General features: G+C 44.2%; 1 long non-coding RNA gene across 1 annotated transcript in view; it reads left to right on the plus strand.

The window, feature by feature from the left end:
* Positions 1-285: 285 nt before the first annotated feature.
* LOC128327937 (uncharacterized) overlaps positions 286-15,944 on the plus strand; it is a 34,487-nt gene continuing 18,828 nt past the window's right edge. The window contains exons 1-2 of the long non-coding RNA XR_008308908.1: positions 286-708; positions 3,929-4,058. This is a non-coding gene — a long non-coding RNA (uncharacterized LOC128327937). The remainder of the gene's footprint in view (positions 709-3,928; positions 4,059-15,944) is intronic.

Raw genomic sequence — 15,944 nt, forward strand, 5'->3', positions numbered from 1 at the left:
GTGTTTGCACTGGCACTGAATGGGGTGCCCATTCTTTATGTTCCCAAAAAGTGGGGGGAAGCCCCAAGCAATTAATAACTGGGATGAATTACAAGAATGCCCATTGAAAACCATGGGTGCTCCTTCAAGGTTCACTGGAAATGCTGAGAACCAAGCATACCATGTGATGTGTCTGGCCTCTATAGAAAAATGCATAAATTTTTAGTATATTCCTTCATAACAATAAGATATACTAATAGCATAAGGTACATAAAACCATTAAAAAATCATGGATAACATAGTTAGTGTATAAGATTATGACTAGTTAAAAATATTTCCTATTGGTGGAAAGGTTATGATGCCAAGCCCTCTGAGAACAATGTTGCTCTTTTTCTCTCTTTTTCCAGCAGGCTCACACATCTGTGACAATAGGGAGTAACTTCACCAAAGCCAACTGTTAAAACCAATGTAAAATTAAAGTGTGAACAGAACTAGACCAAGGGAGAATTTGCCTGTGAAGTAATAAAGCAGTCAGGCTTGTCAGGCAGCCTGGATTTTAAGGACATCCCTTAAGGCAGAATCACATCGCTCGGTAGCGAAGACATCGACCGCATCAGAGTCAAAAGCAGGCAGATCAGGAACGCACACATGCTTGTGAAGTTACAGAGCAAACTGTGCTTAATTTCCAAGATATGTTGGAGCTCACACTCAGGGTGTGCTTATTCAATGGTGAGAATGGGAAAGGCACTCTTCGCATCCTCATATTATGTCACATATTCCAGAATTCAGTGATGGGCATTCTACACAGGCAACTATTATTTCCCATACTCCAGGCTTCAGTCTGAAAACTAGGGTTGTGCGTTTTGTATTTTTTCTTTTTCGATTTGTAACAAATCCAAATCAACCCCATTTTGTTATTTTGTCAAAAATTAAGCCTTCCAAATTACTCCAGTTTTGTTTTGTATCTGAATTAATCCAAATCTGAATCTGAATTAATTCAGATTAAAAATGGGTCACATGATCAAAAGAGTGGTGGGGGTTATAGTGCCCAGTGACTGGAAGCTACCACAAAAATTTCAAAGGAATTGGGCAAACTGCTGATTTATGGCGAATTTTTGAAGTTTGTGTTTCTTTCAGATTTCCCCCATAGGGTATGATGGAAGTTTCAGGAAAACTATAGCTTCACGCTGGGGAGCGGGGGAAGGGGTGGCCCAGAGTGGAGTGTGGTTGGTGGTAGTGCCCAGTTGGTGCAAGGAAGCTACTACAATTTTTTTCAGAGGAATTTGGCAAAGGGCTGATTTTTAAAGAATTAATGAAGTTACGCATCTTTCAGATTTTCCTCGTAGGGTATAATGGAGGTTTCTGCAGTCCCATAACTCCACTTGAGGGGCACTGGGGAGGCCCAGAGCAAGTGGAGGTGTAGTACACATAGGGTGCCAACCACCCACATGGGTTGCCAACCCATGAAGTACAGGGTTTTGTTGTTCTAGAAGTGTTCTGAGAGTAGATTCTCTAGTAGCATATGAAAGTGGATTCATGGTTTTTCATTAAAAATCTCATTTGCTACTAGAGAATCTAAACTCAACACCTCAGAAACAACAAAGCCCAGTACCCCAATGGGTTAGCAATCCCAGGGGGGTGGTTGGCAGCCTCTGTGCACTACACCACCACTCGCTTCGGGCCATCCCAGTGCTCCCCAGGTGGAGTTATGGGGCTGCTGAAACCTCCATTATTCCCTATGGGGGGAAATCTTAAAGATGCATAACCCTCAAAAATTTCCCAAGAAATTAGCCCTTTGCCCTATTTCTAATCTGGGTGCACCACCCTTGGGGCACTGCCACCCAACCTACTGTTTTGCCCCAGAAGCCCCACATAAACAAGTTGAAAGAGTGAAGAGAATGATGAACAACAATGACACTTGATTTTTTGGCACAGTTACTTGAGAATTTTGCAGCAGGCGTGAGCCTGTCCCTGTGGCACTAGCACAGCAGCACAACCCATTTGTGGATTCAAGCAATCTTTCAATAAAAACACTCCCTCCCCATGGAACAGTGACCACAGGTCATTTGAGATAGCAAGATAGACCAATGAGCCAGCATGGTTTAGTGGTTAGAGTGCTGGACTAGGACCGGGGAGACCTGAGTTCAAATCCCCATTCAGCCATGATACTAGCTGGGTGACTCTGGGCCAGTCACTTCTCTCAGCCTAACCTACTTCACAGGGTTATTGTGAGGAGAAACCTAAGTATGTAGTACACCACTCTGGGCTCCTTGGAGGAAGAGCAGGATATAAAATGTAAATAAATAAATAAAAATAAAACAAAACTGCCTTGGTACTATGGAACAGCTTCAAATGTTAATTTAACTGAAGTGGAGTGAGCCATAGCCCAAACAAATCAGCCTACTGTTCAGAATTGTTGCGATTTATCGCCACTGCATTTAAGAAAGTGCAAAACCATGGATCATGGTTACAAGAAAGAGAGAAGCAACTAAGATTCCTTGGGATGTCAATAGATTGACAGGGGTATTCCCCACTCCCCTCCTTTTGTCTCCTGTAGTCCCATGTGGATGACCTGTCCCTGCAATGGCAAAAGTTGTGAACCACTGGCATAGACATCATGTCCCACCAAATTACATTGTGGCCTAAATTACATTAGACTGCTCAACTTGGGCAACAAAACTTAGACACCACTATAACTCATAAAAATCAGAAGAGAAACAAAATAGCTCTTCAAAAGACCCCTGAACAAGTCAAGAGATTCTTTCTAAACCTTTGGAAATAAACACCTGTGTAATTTCAGAACTTTCCTAACCAGCTTCTGGAAAAGCTTCTCCACACAATTTATATCATAGCTTTTAGCAAGAGCTTTGGAATTGCATTGAGCTCCCAAAGATATCTGAGTATATCTGTCTCAAAATGCTGCCTTCCAAATCCCTTTGCAAGGTCAGTTTGCATTTCAGTCACACTGAATGCAACACATACTTAACACATCTCAACAGCTTTTTGCATATCTTATGTTCTGCTAATCACTCATTGCCTCAGCTGGAGCGGAGAGAGTCAGAGAAGTCAATTTGAATTGCAATGCTCTTCTGAAGAACAAAGCATTCTGTCCGAAACACAGTCTTTTCGATTTGTAAACAAAAAACTCTGTTTTTCAATTCTTGATTTTGTTTTGGTTACAAAACCTCTGAAATTGCCATTTTCGGGCACAAAACGTTTTGTACCCGAATTGAAATGTATGAGCCTACTGAAAACAGTGTCAGGGCTCAGTTCTGGTACAAATTAAGCTCTGGGGGTAACTTGATATAAAATACCCAGCTAGCCAATGAAGTTCTGTATTTTAGGAGTTATACACAGAATCACTTCAGCATGTTAATTAGTAACCCCATACTGTATATTAGTAAATATGTATGTCACAAAATGTGGTGAGGAACCAACCAAATTAACCCTTTAAAATACTACCACTTCAATGGGAGAACTTTAGCATTCTTATTAAACTAAATGGGGCATACAAGCACATTCAGGATGATCAGAAACAAGGGAGTTAGATTCTCCCACTCTTTAGATGTCTCCATATGTGTCTTTCCTCCCTTCCCTAGATTATTTATACCATCAATAAAGATTTCCCCACTTATTTCCCCAATCAATCCCCAATAATGGGATGTTTGCTTTCCCACAAACATCACCTCCATGGAGTTATTCACACATGGCTTCATGATGTGGGGTAAATGTTGAGTGAAGCCACTTCAAATCACACTCGTGGCATTGAGAAAAGCAGCCCCTCCCCTCTGCTCTCAGTTTTTGTTTTTACAAATTCACATGGCATGCCTCCGTGTTTTCCTTCTAGCCAGTGCGGGGGGGGGGGGGGATTACTAAAGAGCTACATCTGCATTTCAAAGACAGTATCCCTCTTTTCATGCTAATGATTGCCTCTCCTTATTTGCTCCAGAGTTTCCAGAAAAAGTAGCTTTAAACCAGCATTTTAAAAACCTGGAAATTCCTCGAGATAAGCTAGAATTTGCAAGATAAACCCCGACTTGTGTGTGGAGTGGGTCCAAGGATCTCGAAGGGACTTTGGGGTAAGTTTGGCTGGTGTGTGAACATGCACACTCTCTCCTGAAGAAGATTCAGGGTAAAAGCCCTGTGTGTGAAGCCCCCATATAGGGTTGCCAACTGTCCCACACTGTTTGGGATGTCCCTACTTTCTGCAGGGAAATGACACAATTTCTCCTGCTTTTTTACCTTATTTTTTAAATTAAAAAAACTTTTAAAGCCGCCCCTGAGTGGATTGTCTTTTTTTAAAAAAAAAAGTTTAAAGCTGCCGCTGAGCAGCGGTGGAGAGGGACGGCAGCGAGAGCTCTCCCGCCTCCCCGAAACTATGGGAGTGGCTGCTTTCTGGGGCAGGGCTTGCTGGGGTGGGCACACTGGTGAGACAGGCATGCTGCAGCTAAACAAAAGCCACTCAAGCACTCATGGCCACTGACTGACTGCAGGGGGGAGGAACGGAGTCGGAGATAAGACAGCGAAAGAGTCCCTTCCTCGGTCCCGCCTTCCTCCAAATGAGGCAGACGGGCCTGTTTCAGGCTTCTGCGCATGTCCGTCCCTCCAGTCAGTCAGTGGCCATGAATGTGTGAGTGCCATTCGTTTAGCTGCAGCACGCCTATCACCAGTGCAACTGCCCCAGTGAGTCCTGCCCCAGAGAGCAGCCACTCCCATAGGCAGGCAGGGAGGCAGGAGAACTCTCACTGCCATCCTGCTTAGCTGCCGCTCAGCGGCAGCTTTAAACGTTTTTAAAAAGACCATCTCCATTCATAGGTGGCCATGCCCCCTGCCCCCCTCAGAGTCCCCGTCCTGATTTCAGCCAACGCAGTGTTGGCGACCCTACCTCCATGGCTTATTTTCTTCTTCTGGGTTATTTAAATATATTTTTATTGTCATAATGTTCATAGCAATGTCCTCCTCAAGTTCTTTTTTTCATTCTTCCTTATTGCCAGCTTTCCTTCCACCCCACCCCAGACTATGTGCTCTTTTATTATTTTCATCATTGGAGCAACTTCCACTCTGGAAAGGAAGTCTTCTTGTCTTGTATAACACCTTTGACTTTTCTTATTAATCATGCTGGGATTCTTTTCAACTTGTTTGTTTGGATGTTTCCTAATGTCTGGTTTACATTTTATCTGCGCTTCAGTCAACATGGGAGTAATTTAAATCACCCATTATTGCAAACATTTTCACCTCTGGTGGCTTCTTTGATTTCTTTCTCCATCTGAAGTTCACCCTCAGAATTTTGATCAGGAGATAATATAAGAACATAAGAACAGCCCTGCTGGATCAGGCCCAGGGCTTATCTAGTCCAGCATCCTGTTTCACACCATGGCCCACCAGATGCCTCTGGGGCAGGCCTGCTCAATTTAGGCCCGCCATCTGGTTTTGAACTACAAATCCCATAATCCCCAGCCACAGTGGCCAATAACTAGAGATTATGGGAGTTGTAGGCCAACATCTGTGTGTAGGTGGGGGGAGTTGAGCAGCCCTGCTCTAGGGAGCCCATAGGCAAGAGGTCTATGCATGCCCTCTATCCTGCTATTGCTCCCCTGCAACTGGTATTGAAAGGCATTGTGCCTCTGAGGCTGGAGGTGGCCCACAGCCACCAGACTAGCAGCTACCTAACTAGTAGGTGATAGTATCTCCTCAGAACTAAGTTTCTTTTCAGGCCTCATATTTTCACCCATAGTGATTCTGTGGGGTTCCCCCCCCCATACTTCATTGGACTCATTGACATACAGTGTGACACACACAATCCTCAATATGCCCTTCCCTAGCCTTTCTATAGATTTGATGGAATTACTGAATTTTGGAGCGGGAAGGGACCTGGGAGGTCTTCTAGTACAATCCCCTGCTCAGTGCAGGTCATGGCTACATCCCTTTCAGATGGCCAACCTACCTCTGTTTGAAAACCTCTAGAGGAGAGTCCGGCACTGTACAAAAAATATAGTTCTTCCACTGTCAAACCATCCAGTTAGGAAATTCCTCCTGAGCACTTTTCAGATTAGCTGCTTAAAAGCAGCTAAGTGCCTTGTTCAGGCAAATCACAGCCAAAACGTAAAACCTGCAGGGGGAGCAGTCTCATGAAAACTAACAACCTGGAAAAATGACACCTTTTGTACTCCGGATAAACAACGTCATAGCACTAAATTGCAGTGATTAAATTTGAAGCAAGGCATCCAACATATGAACGGCACCCTATGGTTAGCATCAGGACTGCAGTGTCACAACAAAGGAAGTGTGGAAGCACACTTCAGAGCTACGTCCTGACCCTGTTTTAGGGTCTAATCTGGAAAGCGCCCTGATGTATCACCTGAATCTGCTTCTTTGCAATTTGGGTTCTAGTCCTTTCCTCAGTGCGGCAGAGAACAAGTCAACTCCTTCTGTGCGACAGCCCTTCATATGTTTGAAGTGTAGATGTTGATCATATCTCCCTTTAGTTTTCTCTTCCCCAGGAGGCCTAGGTCCTTTTAACGATTTCTTCACAGTACTTGGTTTCCAAGCCCCTCACGATCCTTGTTTCCCTCTTCTGAGCCCATTCTGGGTTAACAGCTCATCCAGTTTATTTTATTCATAACATGTGGTGCCTGGAACTGGACACAGTCTTCCAAATGCAGTTTGTTTAGTGCAGAATAGAGTGGCATTCTTATTGGCTCCCCCCCGCACAGTAGTTCAAATGCTGCTGTGTGACCTTGCCACTCTTAAGGACCAAACACCCACAGTGGGATTCTGTTGTGATTCAAAGAGAACTTGAGGCAACTTCTGCAGATTCCCAGTGTCTGACAAATCAAATCAAAACCCTTCCTTCCAATGCCGCTGTTTCATCCATCCCAGGATGGGACCTAGGATAAATAGCACACTGGGCAAGAAGGGTGTTCAGCAGCAGCACCGCCCTCCATGGTTGGGTGCAACATATCAGTGTTGCAAGATTGTGTGGCATATGCAAACTCAGCTTGATATCCAATTCAGGTAGGCACCTGGATGACAGCCCAGCTTGCCAACCCCTAAGGCTGGCCCTGATCCATGCACTGAGGCCCTGAAGCTTATCTGTCTAGCTAGGCTTGCATATGGAACAGGTCCCTACCTATTATTTGTTTGTTTAAGCACATTTCCATACTGCCTCACATGCAAGTCTCTAGGTGGTTCACAATGGAAAAATACAGCAATTAAAACATTAAAAGAATTTAAAATATAGATTAAAAACTCTAAAACTTAAACATTTTAAACTATAAATTAGAAGCCTATTTAAACAGGTATGTTTTCAGGTCTTTTTTAAAACATCCAGAGAAAGGGAGTCTCTAATTTTGTTCAGAAGCATGTTCCAAGGTCCCAGGGCAGCCCTAGAAAAGGCCCGGTTTTGAGTTGCCACCAACCGAGCCAGTGGCAACCACAACCAGAACTCCCTGATTATCTTAATAGGTGGCAGGTTCATGAAGAAGCATGAACCCTAGCAACCTAATTGTTGATACTATGCAGGCAAACCACCACTTGATAAACTTACTCATCACCCATCTCTATATTGCTGCTTCTCAGTTCTTCTACAGCCAAAACACCCCTCATGTCTTACACCCAGAAATGTATACTCCGCATAAGAGGATATCAGTTCATCACTAGATGAACTGATCTCTCATGGGCCAATACCCTCCTATCCTGAAATACCCATTTCTGTGACAGCAGAACGGATGAGGACCCCTCTACTACGTCCTTGAAAGCCTTGTTAAAGCACCTCTCAGGGTCTTCCAGCTTCTCCAGGTCTTCTGTCCCAGCCTCAGGGGGACGAACCTGCCCAGTAGGCGAGTAGTCTTGCATGTTACATTCAGTACAAAATGCTAGATAATCTCCACATGGCTGCTGTCCTTCTGGCTTCATCATAACTGGTTTTGAATGTAGAAGTTTTATTATTATTTTAAAAACTATGAATTTAATTTTAGTTTCTGTGAGGCGAGAAGTTTGTTCATGAGCTTACAGTAGTAGGAGGAAGGGACGTCAGTGCCTTGACCCCTTCACTCTGATGCTGAACTTTCCATAGCCACTTCCACTTCACTTGCCTAGCTCTTTTTTCACTTTCCCCTGACACTTCATCACTGGGGCTCACTTGTGCTTTCAGAACTGTGCCTAACTCTCTGGTGGATTGTCTCTAGTTTCCTTGTCATGGTGTATATAGGAGATTATTGTCAAAGAGTCAATAAGATGCTGCTGAACACCACTGCTAAGGGAACTTCAATGTCAATATTTCCAGTTTCCTAAAATATCATATAGAGGATACGCTGACCAGGTCAGAGAGCAGAAAGATCCTCTGTCAGCTTAGAATGAGTAAATGTTTACCTGGGGAAAGCCTATATTTGAGATTAATGCTCTTGAATTTCATTATGCCAAGAAAAAATATTTTTTAAAGACTACTCTCTTTATTTTCACATCCCTCCGTATAACTGCATTTCCTGCCTGGGCAAACACTGAATTCCAGAAGTCTGCATCCTGAGTGAGTTACTTTGCCCCTTTCAGTCAGCATTGTTCCCCTGAAGTCAAAATAAGCAAAGCTTCTACAGACTTTCTCCAACAGAAATTAGTCAGAAAAAATAGATTGCTTTATATAATAAATCCTCACTCATTACCTCATTTGTTGTTACATTAAAAGATTGAGCTAGTGGGCAGACACATATTGCATTATAATGAAAATGCCAATTTCATCTTTGAGAAGCAGCTGTAGGTCATTAGCAAAAGACAACCTTCAGGTCCCTGGTTCAATTCCTGGCATCTCCAGTTAAAGGATTGGGTAGCAGGAGACAACAGGCCTGCTGGATCAGGCCCAAGGCCCATCTAGTCCAGCATCCTGTTTCACACAGTGGCCCACCAGATATCTCTGAGAAGCCCACAGTCAAGAGGTGAGGGCATGCCCTCTCTCCTGCTGTTGCTCCCCTGCAACTGGTATTTAGAGGCATCTTGCCTCTGAGGCTGAAGGTTGCCTGTAGCTACCAGACTAGTAGCCATTGTCATCCATGAATTTGTCTAAGCCTCTTTTAAAGCCATCCATGCTAGTGGCCATCACCACATCCCATGGCAGAGAATTCCATAGAGTAATTATGTGCTGCTTGAAAAAGTGCTTCTTCCTTTGTCAGTCCTAAATTTCCTGGCCTTCAGTTTCATGGATGACCCCTGGTTCCAGTGTTGTGAAAGAGGAAGAAAAATTTATCTCTGTCCACTCTCTCCACCCCGTGAATAATTTTATACACCTCTATCATATCTAGCCGTAGCTGCCTCTTTTCCAAACTAAAAAGCCCCAGATGCTGTGGTCTTGCCTCTTAAGGAAGTGCTCCAGGCTCCTGAGCATCTTGGTTGCCCTCTTCTGCATCTTTTCTAGTTTTACAGTGTCCTTCTTAAGATATGGTGACTAGAATTGTACGTAATACTCCAAATGTGGCCACACCATATATTTGTATAAGGGCATTATATTTGCATTTTTATTTTCAATCCCCTTTCTAATGATCCCTAGCACAGAATTTGTCTTTTTCACATCTGCCATGCACTGAGTTGACACCTTCAACGAGTTGTCCACCACGACCCCAAGCAGAGGTGTAACTATAATAGGGCAAGGGGAGACAGTTGTCTGGGGGCCCACTGCTTTGGGAGGCCCCCAGAGGCAAGTCACATGACTGACTCCTCCAGCCGCACACCCGCCCGGGCTTCCTTCACTTGTATTCATCCTCCGAATGATTTTCTATTGTGGCACATAGGAGGTGTTTGTGTGTGTGTATAAAACTATGCTTCATTTAAGATTTCTTTACTTCATGAGCTGAGCTTCAGTGAGGGGGGGCTTTTAAAACCTTTTCTCTGGGCCCACTCCAACCTTGCTATGCCCCTGACCCCAAGATCTCTCTCATGGCCAGTCACAGACAGCTAAGACCCTATCAGTGTATATGTGAAGTTGGGTTTTTTTGCCCCAATATGCATCACTTTACCCTTGCTTACATTGAACCACATTTGCCATTTTTTCACCCACTCACTCAGTTTGGAGAGAGCCTTTTGGAGTGCCTCACAATCTCTTTTGGATTTCACTACACTAAATAGTTTAATGTCATCTGCACATTTGGCCACTTTGCTACATACCCCAACTTCTAGATTATTTATGAACAAGTCAAAGAGCACTGGTCCCAGTACAGATCCCTGAGGGATCCCACTTTCTAACCTCCACTGTGAAAACTATCCATTTATTCCCACCCTGTTTCCTGTTCTTCAACTAGTTACCAATCCACACATGAACCTGTCCCCTTATCCCATGACTGCTAAGTTTACTCAAGAGCCTTTGCTGGGGAACTTTGTCAAAAGATTTTTGGAAGTCCAAGCAGACTATGTCAACCAGATGACCTTTATCCACATGCCTGTTGATACTCTCAAAGAACTCCAAAAAGCGAGTAAGACAAGTCTTTCCCTTGCAGAAGCCATGATGGTTAGGAACATAGAAAGTAGCCTTATCCCGAGTCAGACCATTGGTCCATCTAGCGCAGCATTGTCTACACAGACTGGCAGTGGCTTCTATAAGGTTGCAGACAGGAGTCTTTCTCAGCCCTATCTTGGAGATGCCAGGGAGGGAACCAGGGCAATAAGGCAAAGACAGACAAACGTCTCCTGGCCCACAGCCTCTGAGGAGCCCCCAACAGGGCCGGCTCAGGGGCCAAAACACCACCAGGCAAGGGCACACTCAATCACTCTAGGGGCGCCTTGTGGCTGCAAGTCTCCCACGCCCATCGCTGCCCACTGTCATCATGATCCCGCCCTCAGAGTCAGAGAGAGAGACTGGGAGCCCACCATGAGAGGAGACGGAGGAGCAGCCGAGCCTGCTGTAGCTGTGTGAGCTGTGAGATAAGTGCGGAGGCAGTGAGGGAAGGTGGGAGGGAGGAGCCACCGTAGGAGTGAAGAGCAGCCTGCACACAGCAACCACCCTTGGTCCCTAGCAGCCCCTGCACAAACGGAGGGCTGAGCTCTGTCTCCGCTCTGCTCCCAGCATCCCTCCAACAACATGCAATGTTGTTTCCTTCCCTTCCCTCCAGTGTTCTCTTTAATTGTTTTCATTAGTGTGTGGAACAAGTTTTGTTCTGGGCAGCAGTATCAAGGCAGTGTGCATTCAGAGTGGGGCCTTCCTGATTCAACCTGAGCACGATCTAGAATTAACTGAGGAGACACACAAAAACTGGTGAGCATGCACACATGCACATGCCTTAGAGAGAACAGTGATCCCCTGCCTTGGTGGCACCCCTGTAAGAGGTTTCATTCTTTATTTATTTCCTTGGCTTCCCCTTGCTTGATTGACCATGGCTGGCCCCAATGGGTAGGAAGGTACTGCTATGTGGGGGGCGCGGGGGAGGGGTGAGCAAGGACGTAAAAGGCCATTGTGGGCTGCCTCTGCTTGGGGTTGGGGACTGTGAAGGTGATTGGGGAGGGGCTTCAGCAAGGGAGAGAGAAAACCGAGTTGCTTCTGCCTGGAGTGCACTGCAGTGAAGGGAGAGACACCCATTCTGGAAGGATATATGAGGGTGTAATTCGTTACACTTTGGGTGTGTGTGTGTGTGTGTGTTTGTTTGTTTGTTTGTTTGGGTGGGGGGAGAGAAAGCTGAAAGCTGAAATCTCTTTAAGGGCAGAAATGGAGGTGAGCAGCCCAGCTTTGATACTGCAGGGTTTTCCCTTTCCCGTAGTATCATGAGCATCTTATTCATGTCTGCTCGGAAGTAAGCCCCATTATACTCAATTGGACTTGCTCCAAGGTAAGTGAACCAACTCTTGACAGGCAGTGTGATGTAGTGGTTAGAGTGCTGGGTTAGGATTGGGAAGATCTGGCTTCAGGTCTCTCCCTGCTCAGCCATGAAGCTCACTGGGTAACCTTAGGCCAGATACTCTCTCTCTCACCCTAACCTGCCTCACAGGATTGTTGTCAGAATAAACAGGGGAGGGAATCCCAGCATTGGGGGGTGGGATTCAAGGAGCCCTGAACTCCTTGGAGGAAGGGCAGAATATAAATGGCATAGATAGTAAAATACCCACATATATGTATATTTAGAATTGTCTTTAGGTTTTGTGGGTCCAAACGCTGCATCTCTTCACTAACAGCATTTGGCAATTGTGGGAGAGGGGTAGTCAAGGATTGACTGCCTTGACTGCCCCTGACCATGGAGGCTCTGAATATGTTAGGCGCAACAGAGGGGAGAAGTCTCTTGCCTTCCTGCCCCGATCTGCAAGCTTCTAGACGTATCTGACTGGCTGCCTATTGTTGAATCGAGGATGCTAATTACATAAACATATGGAGTCTGACCCTTCATTCATCTAGCCTTTGTCCATCTAGCGGTGGATTTTCTATACTGATTCAGAGATGAATTTGTAAAAACATACTAATTAGAATGTTGGGGTTTTTCTTTGTTTTCAAAAGAAATAACTGTCATAACATGTTCAAGTAGACATGTTTTCCTCACTTCAAAATACTTTACTTATATGCAAACTGTTCATATAACTCTCAGAAGAGCAATTAAACTTCTCCTTGCTTGAAGAAGTCTGTGCTTCAGTTAGCCCCCTGCTAACTAACTGAGCAAAGAAGCGATGACTCTTTTAGCAAGGGGAAAGCAAACGGCCATCAGAGAATCCAACACCCATCAGAGAATCCAACACCAGAGAATCCACATATGTTGGATTCTTTGATGTCACATAGATTCTACATAGGGATTCATTATGTAGAATCTATGTGACACCAAAGAATCTAATCCTCATTATTCCCTATGGGAGAAATAATAAAACTTTTTAAAGCTTTTAAAAATAATTAAAAATCATCCCTTTGACCAATTGCTTTGGGGCTGTGTGGTAGTTGGCACCCATGCAGGCCTCAGATTAATCATACTGTTTAAAAATGTTTATTCATTTATTCCATACTGGGAGATTGCCCCTTCTGATGTGCACAAGCATTCACACAGGTGCAAAACTGGGGGCCCATTATAAAATCTCATCTCCAAGCCCACCCCAACCTTGGTACACTCCTGGATGGAACTTGGAACCTTCTGCATGCAAGCATGCAGGTGCTCTTCCCAGAGCAGCCCCATCCCCTGAAGGGAATATCTTAGCCAGTGTGGTGTAGTGGTTAGAGTGCTGGACTAGGACCGGGGAGACCCTAGTTCAAATCCCCATTCAGCCATGATACTAGCTGGGTGACTCTGGGCTGGTCACTTCTCTCTCAGCCTAGCCTACTTCACAAGGCTATTGTGAAAGAGAAACTTAAATACGTAGTACACCACTCTGGGCTCCTTGGAGGAAGAGTGGGATATAAATGAAATAATAATATAGTACTCGCACATCTCCCATTCAAATGCAAACCAGGGCAGACTCTGCTTAGCAAAGGGAGCAATTAATGCTTGCTACCACAAGACTAGCTCTCCTTCTCCTTCAGCAAGGCCTATTCTTTTATGTGTTCAACAATTTTGTCCTTAAATATGTTTTCCATCAATTTACCCAGCACAGAAGTTAAACTAACCAGCCCAGATCCCCCGGATCCCTTTTTAAAAATTGGAGTTGCATTAGCAGTCCTCTGGTATGGAGCCTGATTATTTAATTTAATTAATTTATTTATTTTATTACATTGTAGGGACAAGTTTCATATTTTTGCTAGGAAATCAGCTATTTCACATGTGAGTTCCTTCAGAACACTTAGGTGGATGCCATCTGGCGATTTAATTTTTAGTTTTTCAAGAGAGGTTAACACAGCCCCACTCGTCACCTCAAATTGGCCCAGTTTTCAGCCTCCAAGCATGAGAAGCTCAGCTCTGGAGTGGGTATATAGTCAGTATCCTCCGCCATGAAGACAGATGCAAAGAACTCATTCAGCTTCTCCACAAGCTCTCCTATCCTCCTTAATAATCCCTTTCACGCCCCCATCAGTTAAGGATCCAACAGCCTCCCTGGCAGGTTTTCTGCTTCTGATATATTTAAAGAAGTTTTTGGTATTCCCCTTGACACTTCTAGCTATATGCTCCTCAAACTCTCTCTTAACATCCTTCCTTCCTTCCTTCCTTCCTTCCTTCCTTCCTTCCTTCCTTCCTTCCTTCCTTCCTTCCTTCCTTCCTTGCCAGAGTTTATGTTCCTTTCTGTTCACTGCATTTGGGCAGGACTTGTATTTTCTGAAGGAAATCGTCTTCCCTTTTATAGCTTTTCTGAGTCAGGGAAGCTATAAAGGGAAGAAGACTTCCTTCAGAAAATGGAAGTCAGGAATCCTGACTCTGCTTGTTAGCCATGCTGGCATCCTCCTGAACTTGGTGGTACCTTTCCTCCTTCTTGATATAGGAAAGGCTCCAGCTTGAGATCCCAGAGAGCAGCTGCCAATCAAAATAGACAGTATGGACCAATGGTTCACCTCACAAAAATACACCTACCCCTCCCTCCCTCCCTTTCTCCCTCCCTCTCTCTCACATACACACACTTCACAATGATCATATCTCCTTAACTGATTATCTCTGTAGACAGGGTACAAGTGGCAGACTACTTAACTGTATGGACTCTGTTCTTGAAATATTCAGAGTGAAGAGACAGTAGAAGAGGGAAACAATTTAAATACTCAGTAATCTAATTTAGTAGGAGAAAAAGAAGACAGACGACTAAATTTGATGGTCTCTACACACTGTGGAAAGTTTGTCCAAGGCAACTTGCTGGAGTTCTTCTTCTGTATTTTCTCTTGCTTATAGGAACATAGGAAGCTGCCATATACCGAGTCAGACAGAGTCATATACCGAGTCAGTCTATCTCAGGGTTTCTTAACCTTGGGCCCCCAGATGTTGGACTACAACTCCCAAAATCCCCAGACATAGCCTTTGTGGCTGGGGATTCTGGGAGTTGTAGTCCAACATCATCTGGGGGCCCAAAGTTAAGAAACCCTGGTCTATAGCTCAGTATTGTCTTCACAGACTGGCAGTGGCTTCTCCAAGGTTGCAGGCAGGAATCTCTCTCAGCCCTATCTTGGAGATGCCAAGGAGGGAAGGAACTTGGAACCTTCTCCTCTTCCCAGAGCGGCTCCATCCCCTGAGGGGAATATCTTACAGTGCTCACACTTCTAGTCTCTCATTCATATGCTATCAGGGCAGAACTTGCTTAGCTATGGAGACAAGTCATGCTTGCTACCACAAGACCTGCTCCCCTCTCCTTATGAAGAGCTAGGTTTTTCAAAAACAAACTGACAAACAACCAATTCATTGTTGAAATAATTCACACATTAAAAGTGAGACATCCTTTTCAAATTAGCATGGTTATATAAAGTGATTCTGTCACTCATATTTACCTAGACATCCACCATTTTTATTTGTTCGTGACATCCATGCAACAGCAATAGTAATGGTAGGAACAGATAGGTGACTGTTGCAGCAGATGAAGGCAAAGGATTGATTTAGATCTTAAAATCTGCTTTATGAGCATGTTAGTCCCAAGACCAAAGCAGAATAGCTGGTGCAGTTTGTATCAATTGAAGTTCAGGGGCAACCCTCCTACTCTTATGTGACAAGGTATTCTGTACTCTAGAATTGCAACCTGGGAATAAAGGCTAACATTCCTAGCTTTTATTTGCAACAATAATTTTACTTATTATTTCCACCTTACTGTTTTGTAGGTGAATTATAGACCAGTCTGGGTGTACATTTCTCCTAACATTGCTACATGACAGTGCTATGACTTTTTAAGGCAAGATGTACTCTGATGCACTCCATCTTAAGAGGAACCATGACAATTTTTAAAACTGTGCCCAAAATACATTTAGTTTATATAGCCTTGCTTAATGCAAAGGCCAAGTGAAGATTTTTGCTTCCTTCATTGTTATAACTAGTTTATTCCTGCTGTAAATCACAGTGTAAAAACTGTATATAGAACATGGATTTTGATAAAGCCACTATTACTGCCTCTGAATTAAA

This window comes from Hemicordylus capensis, chromosome 1, assembly GCF_027244095.1.
Source record: "Hemicordylus capensis ecotype Gifberg chromosome 1, rHemCap1.1.pri, whole genome shotgun sequence".
NCBI classification, from domain to species: domain Eukaryota; kingdom Metazoa; phylum Chordata; class Lepidosauria; order Squamata; family Cordylidae; genus Hemicordylus; species Hemicordylus capensis.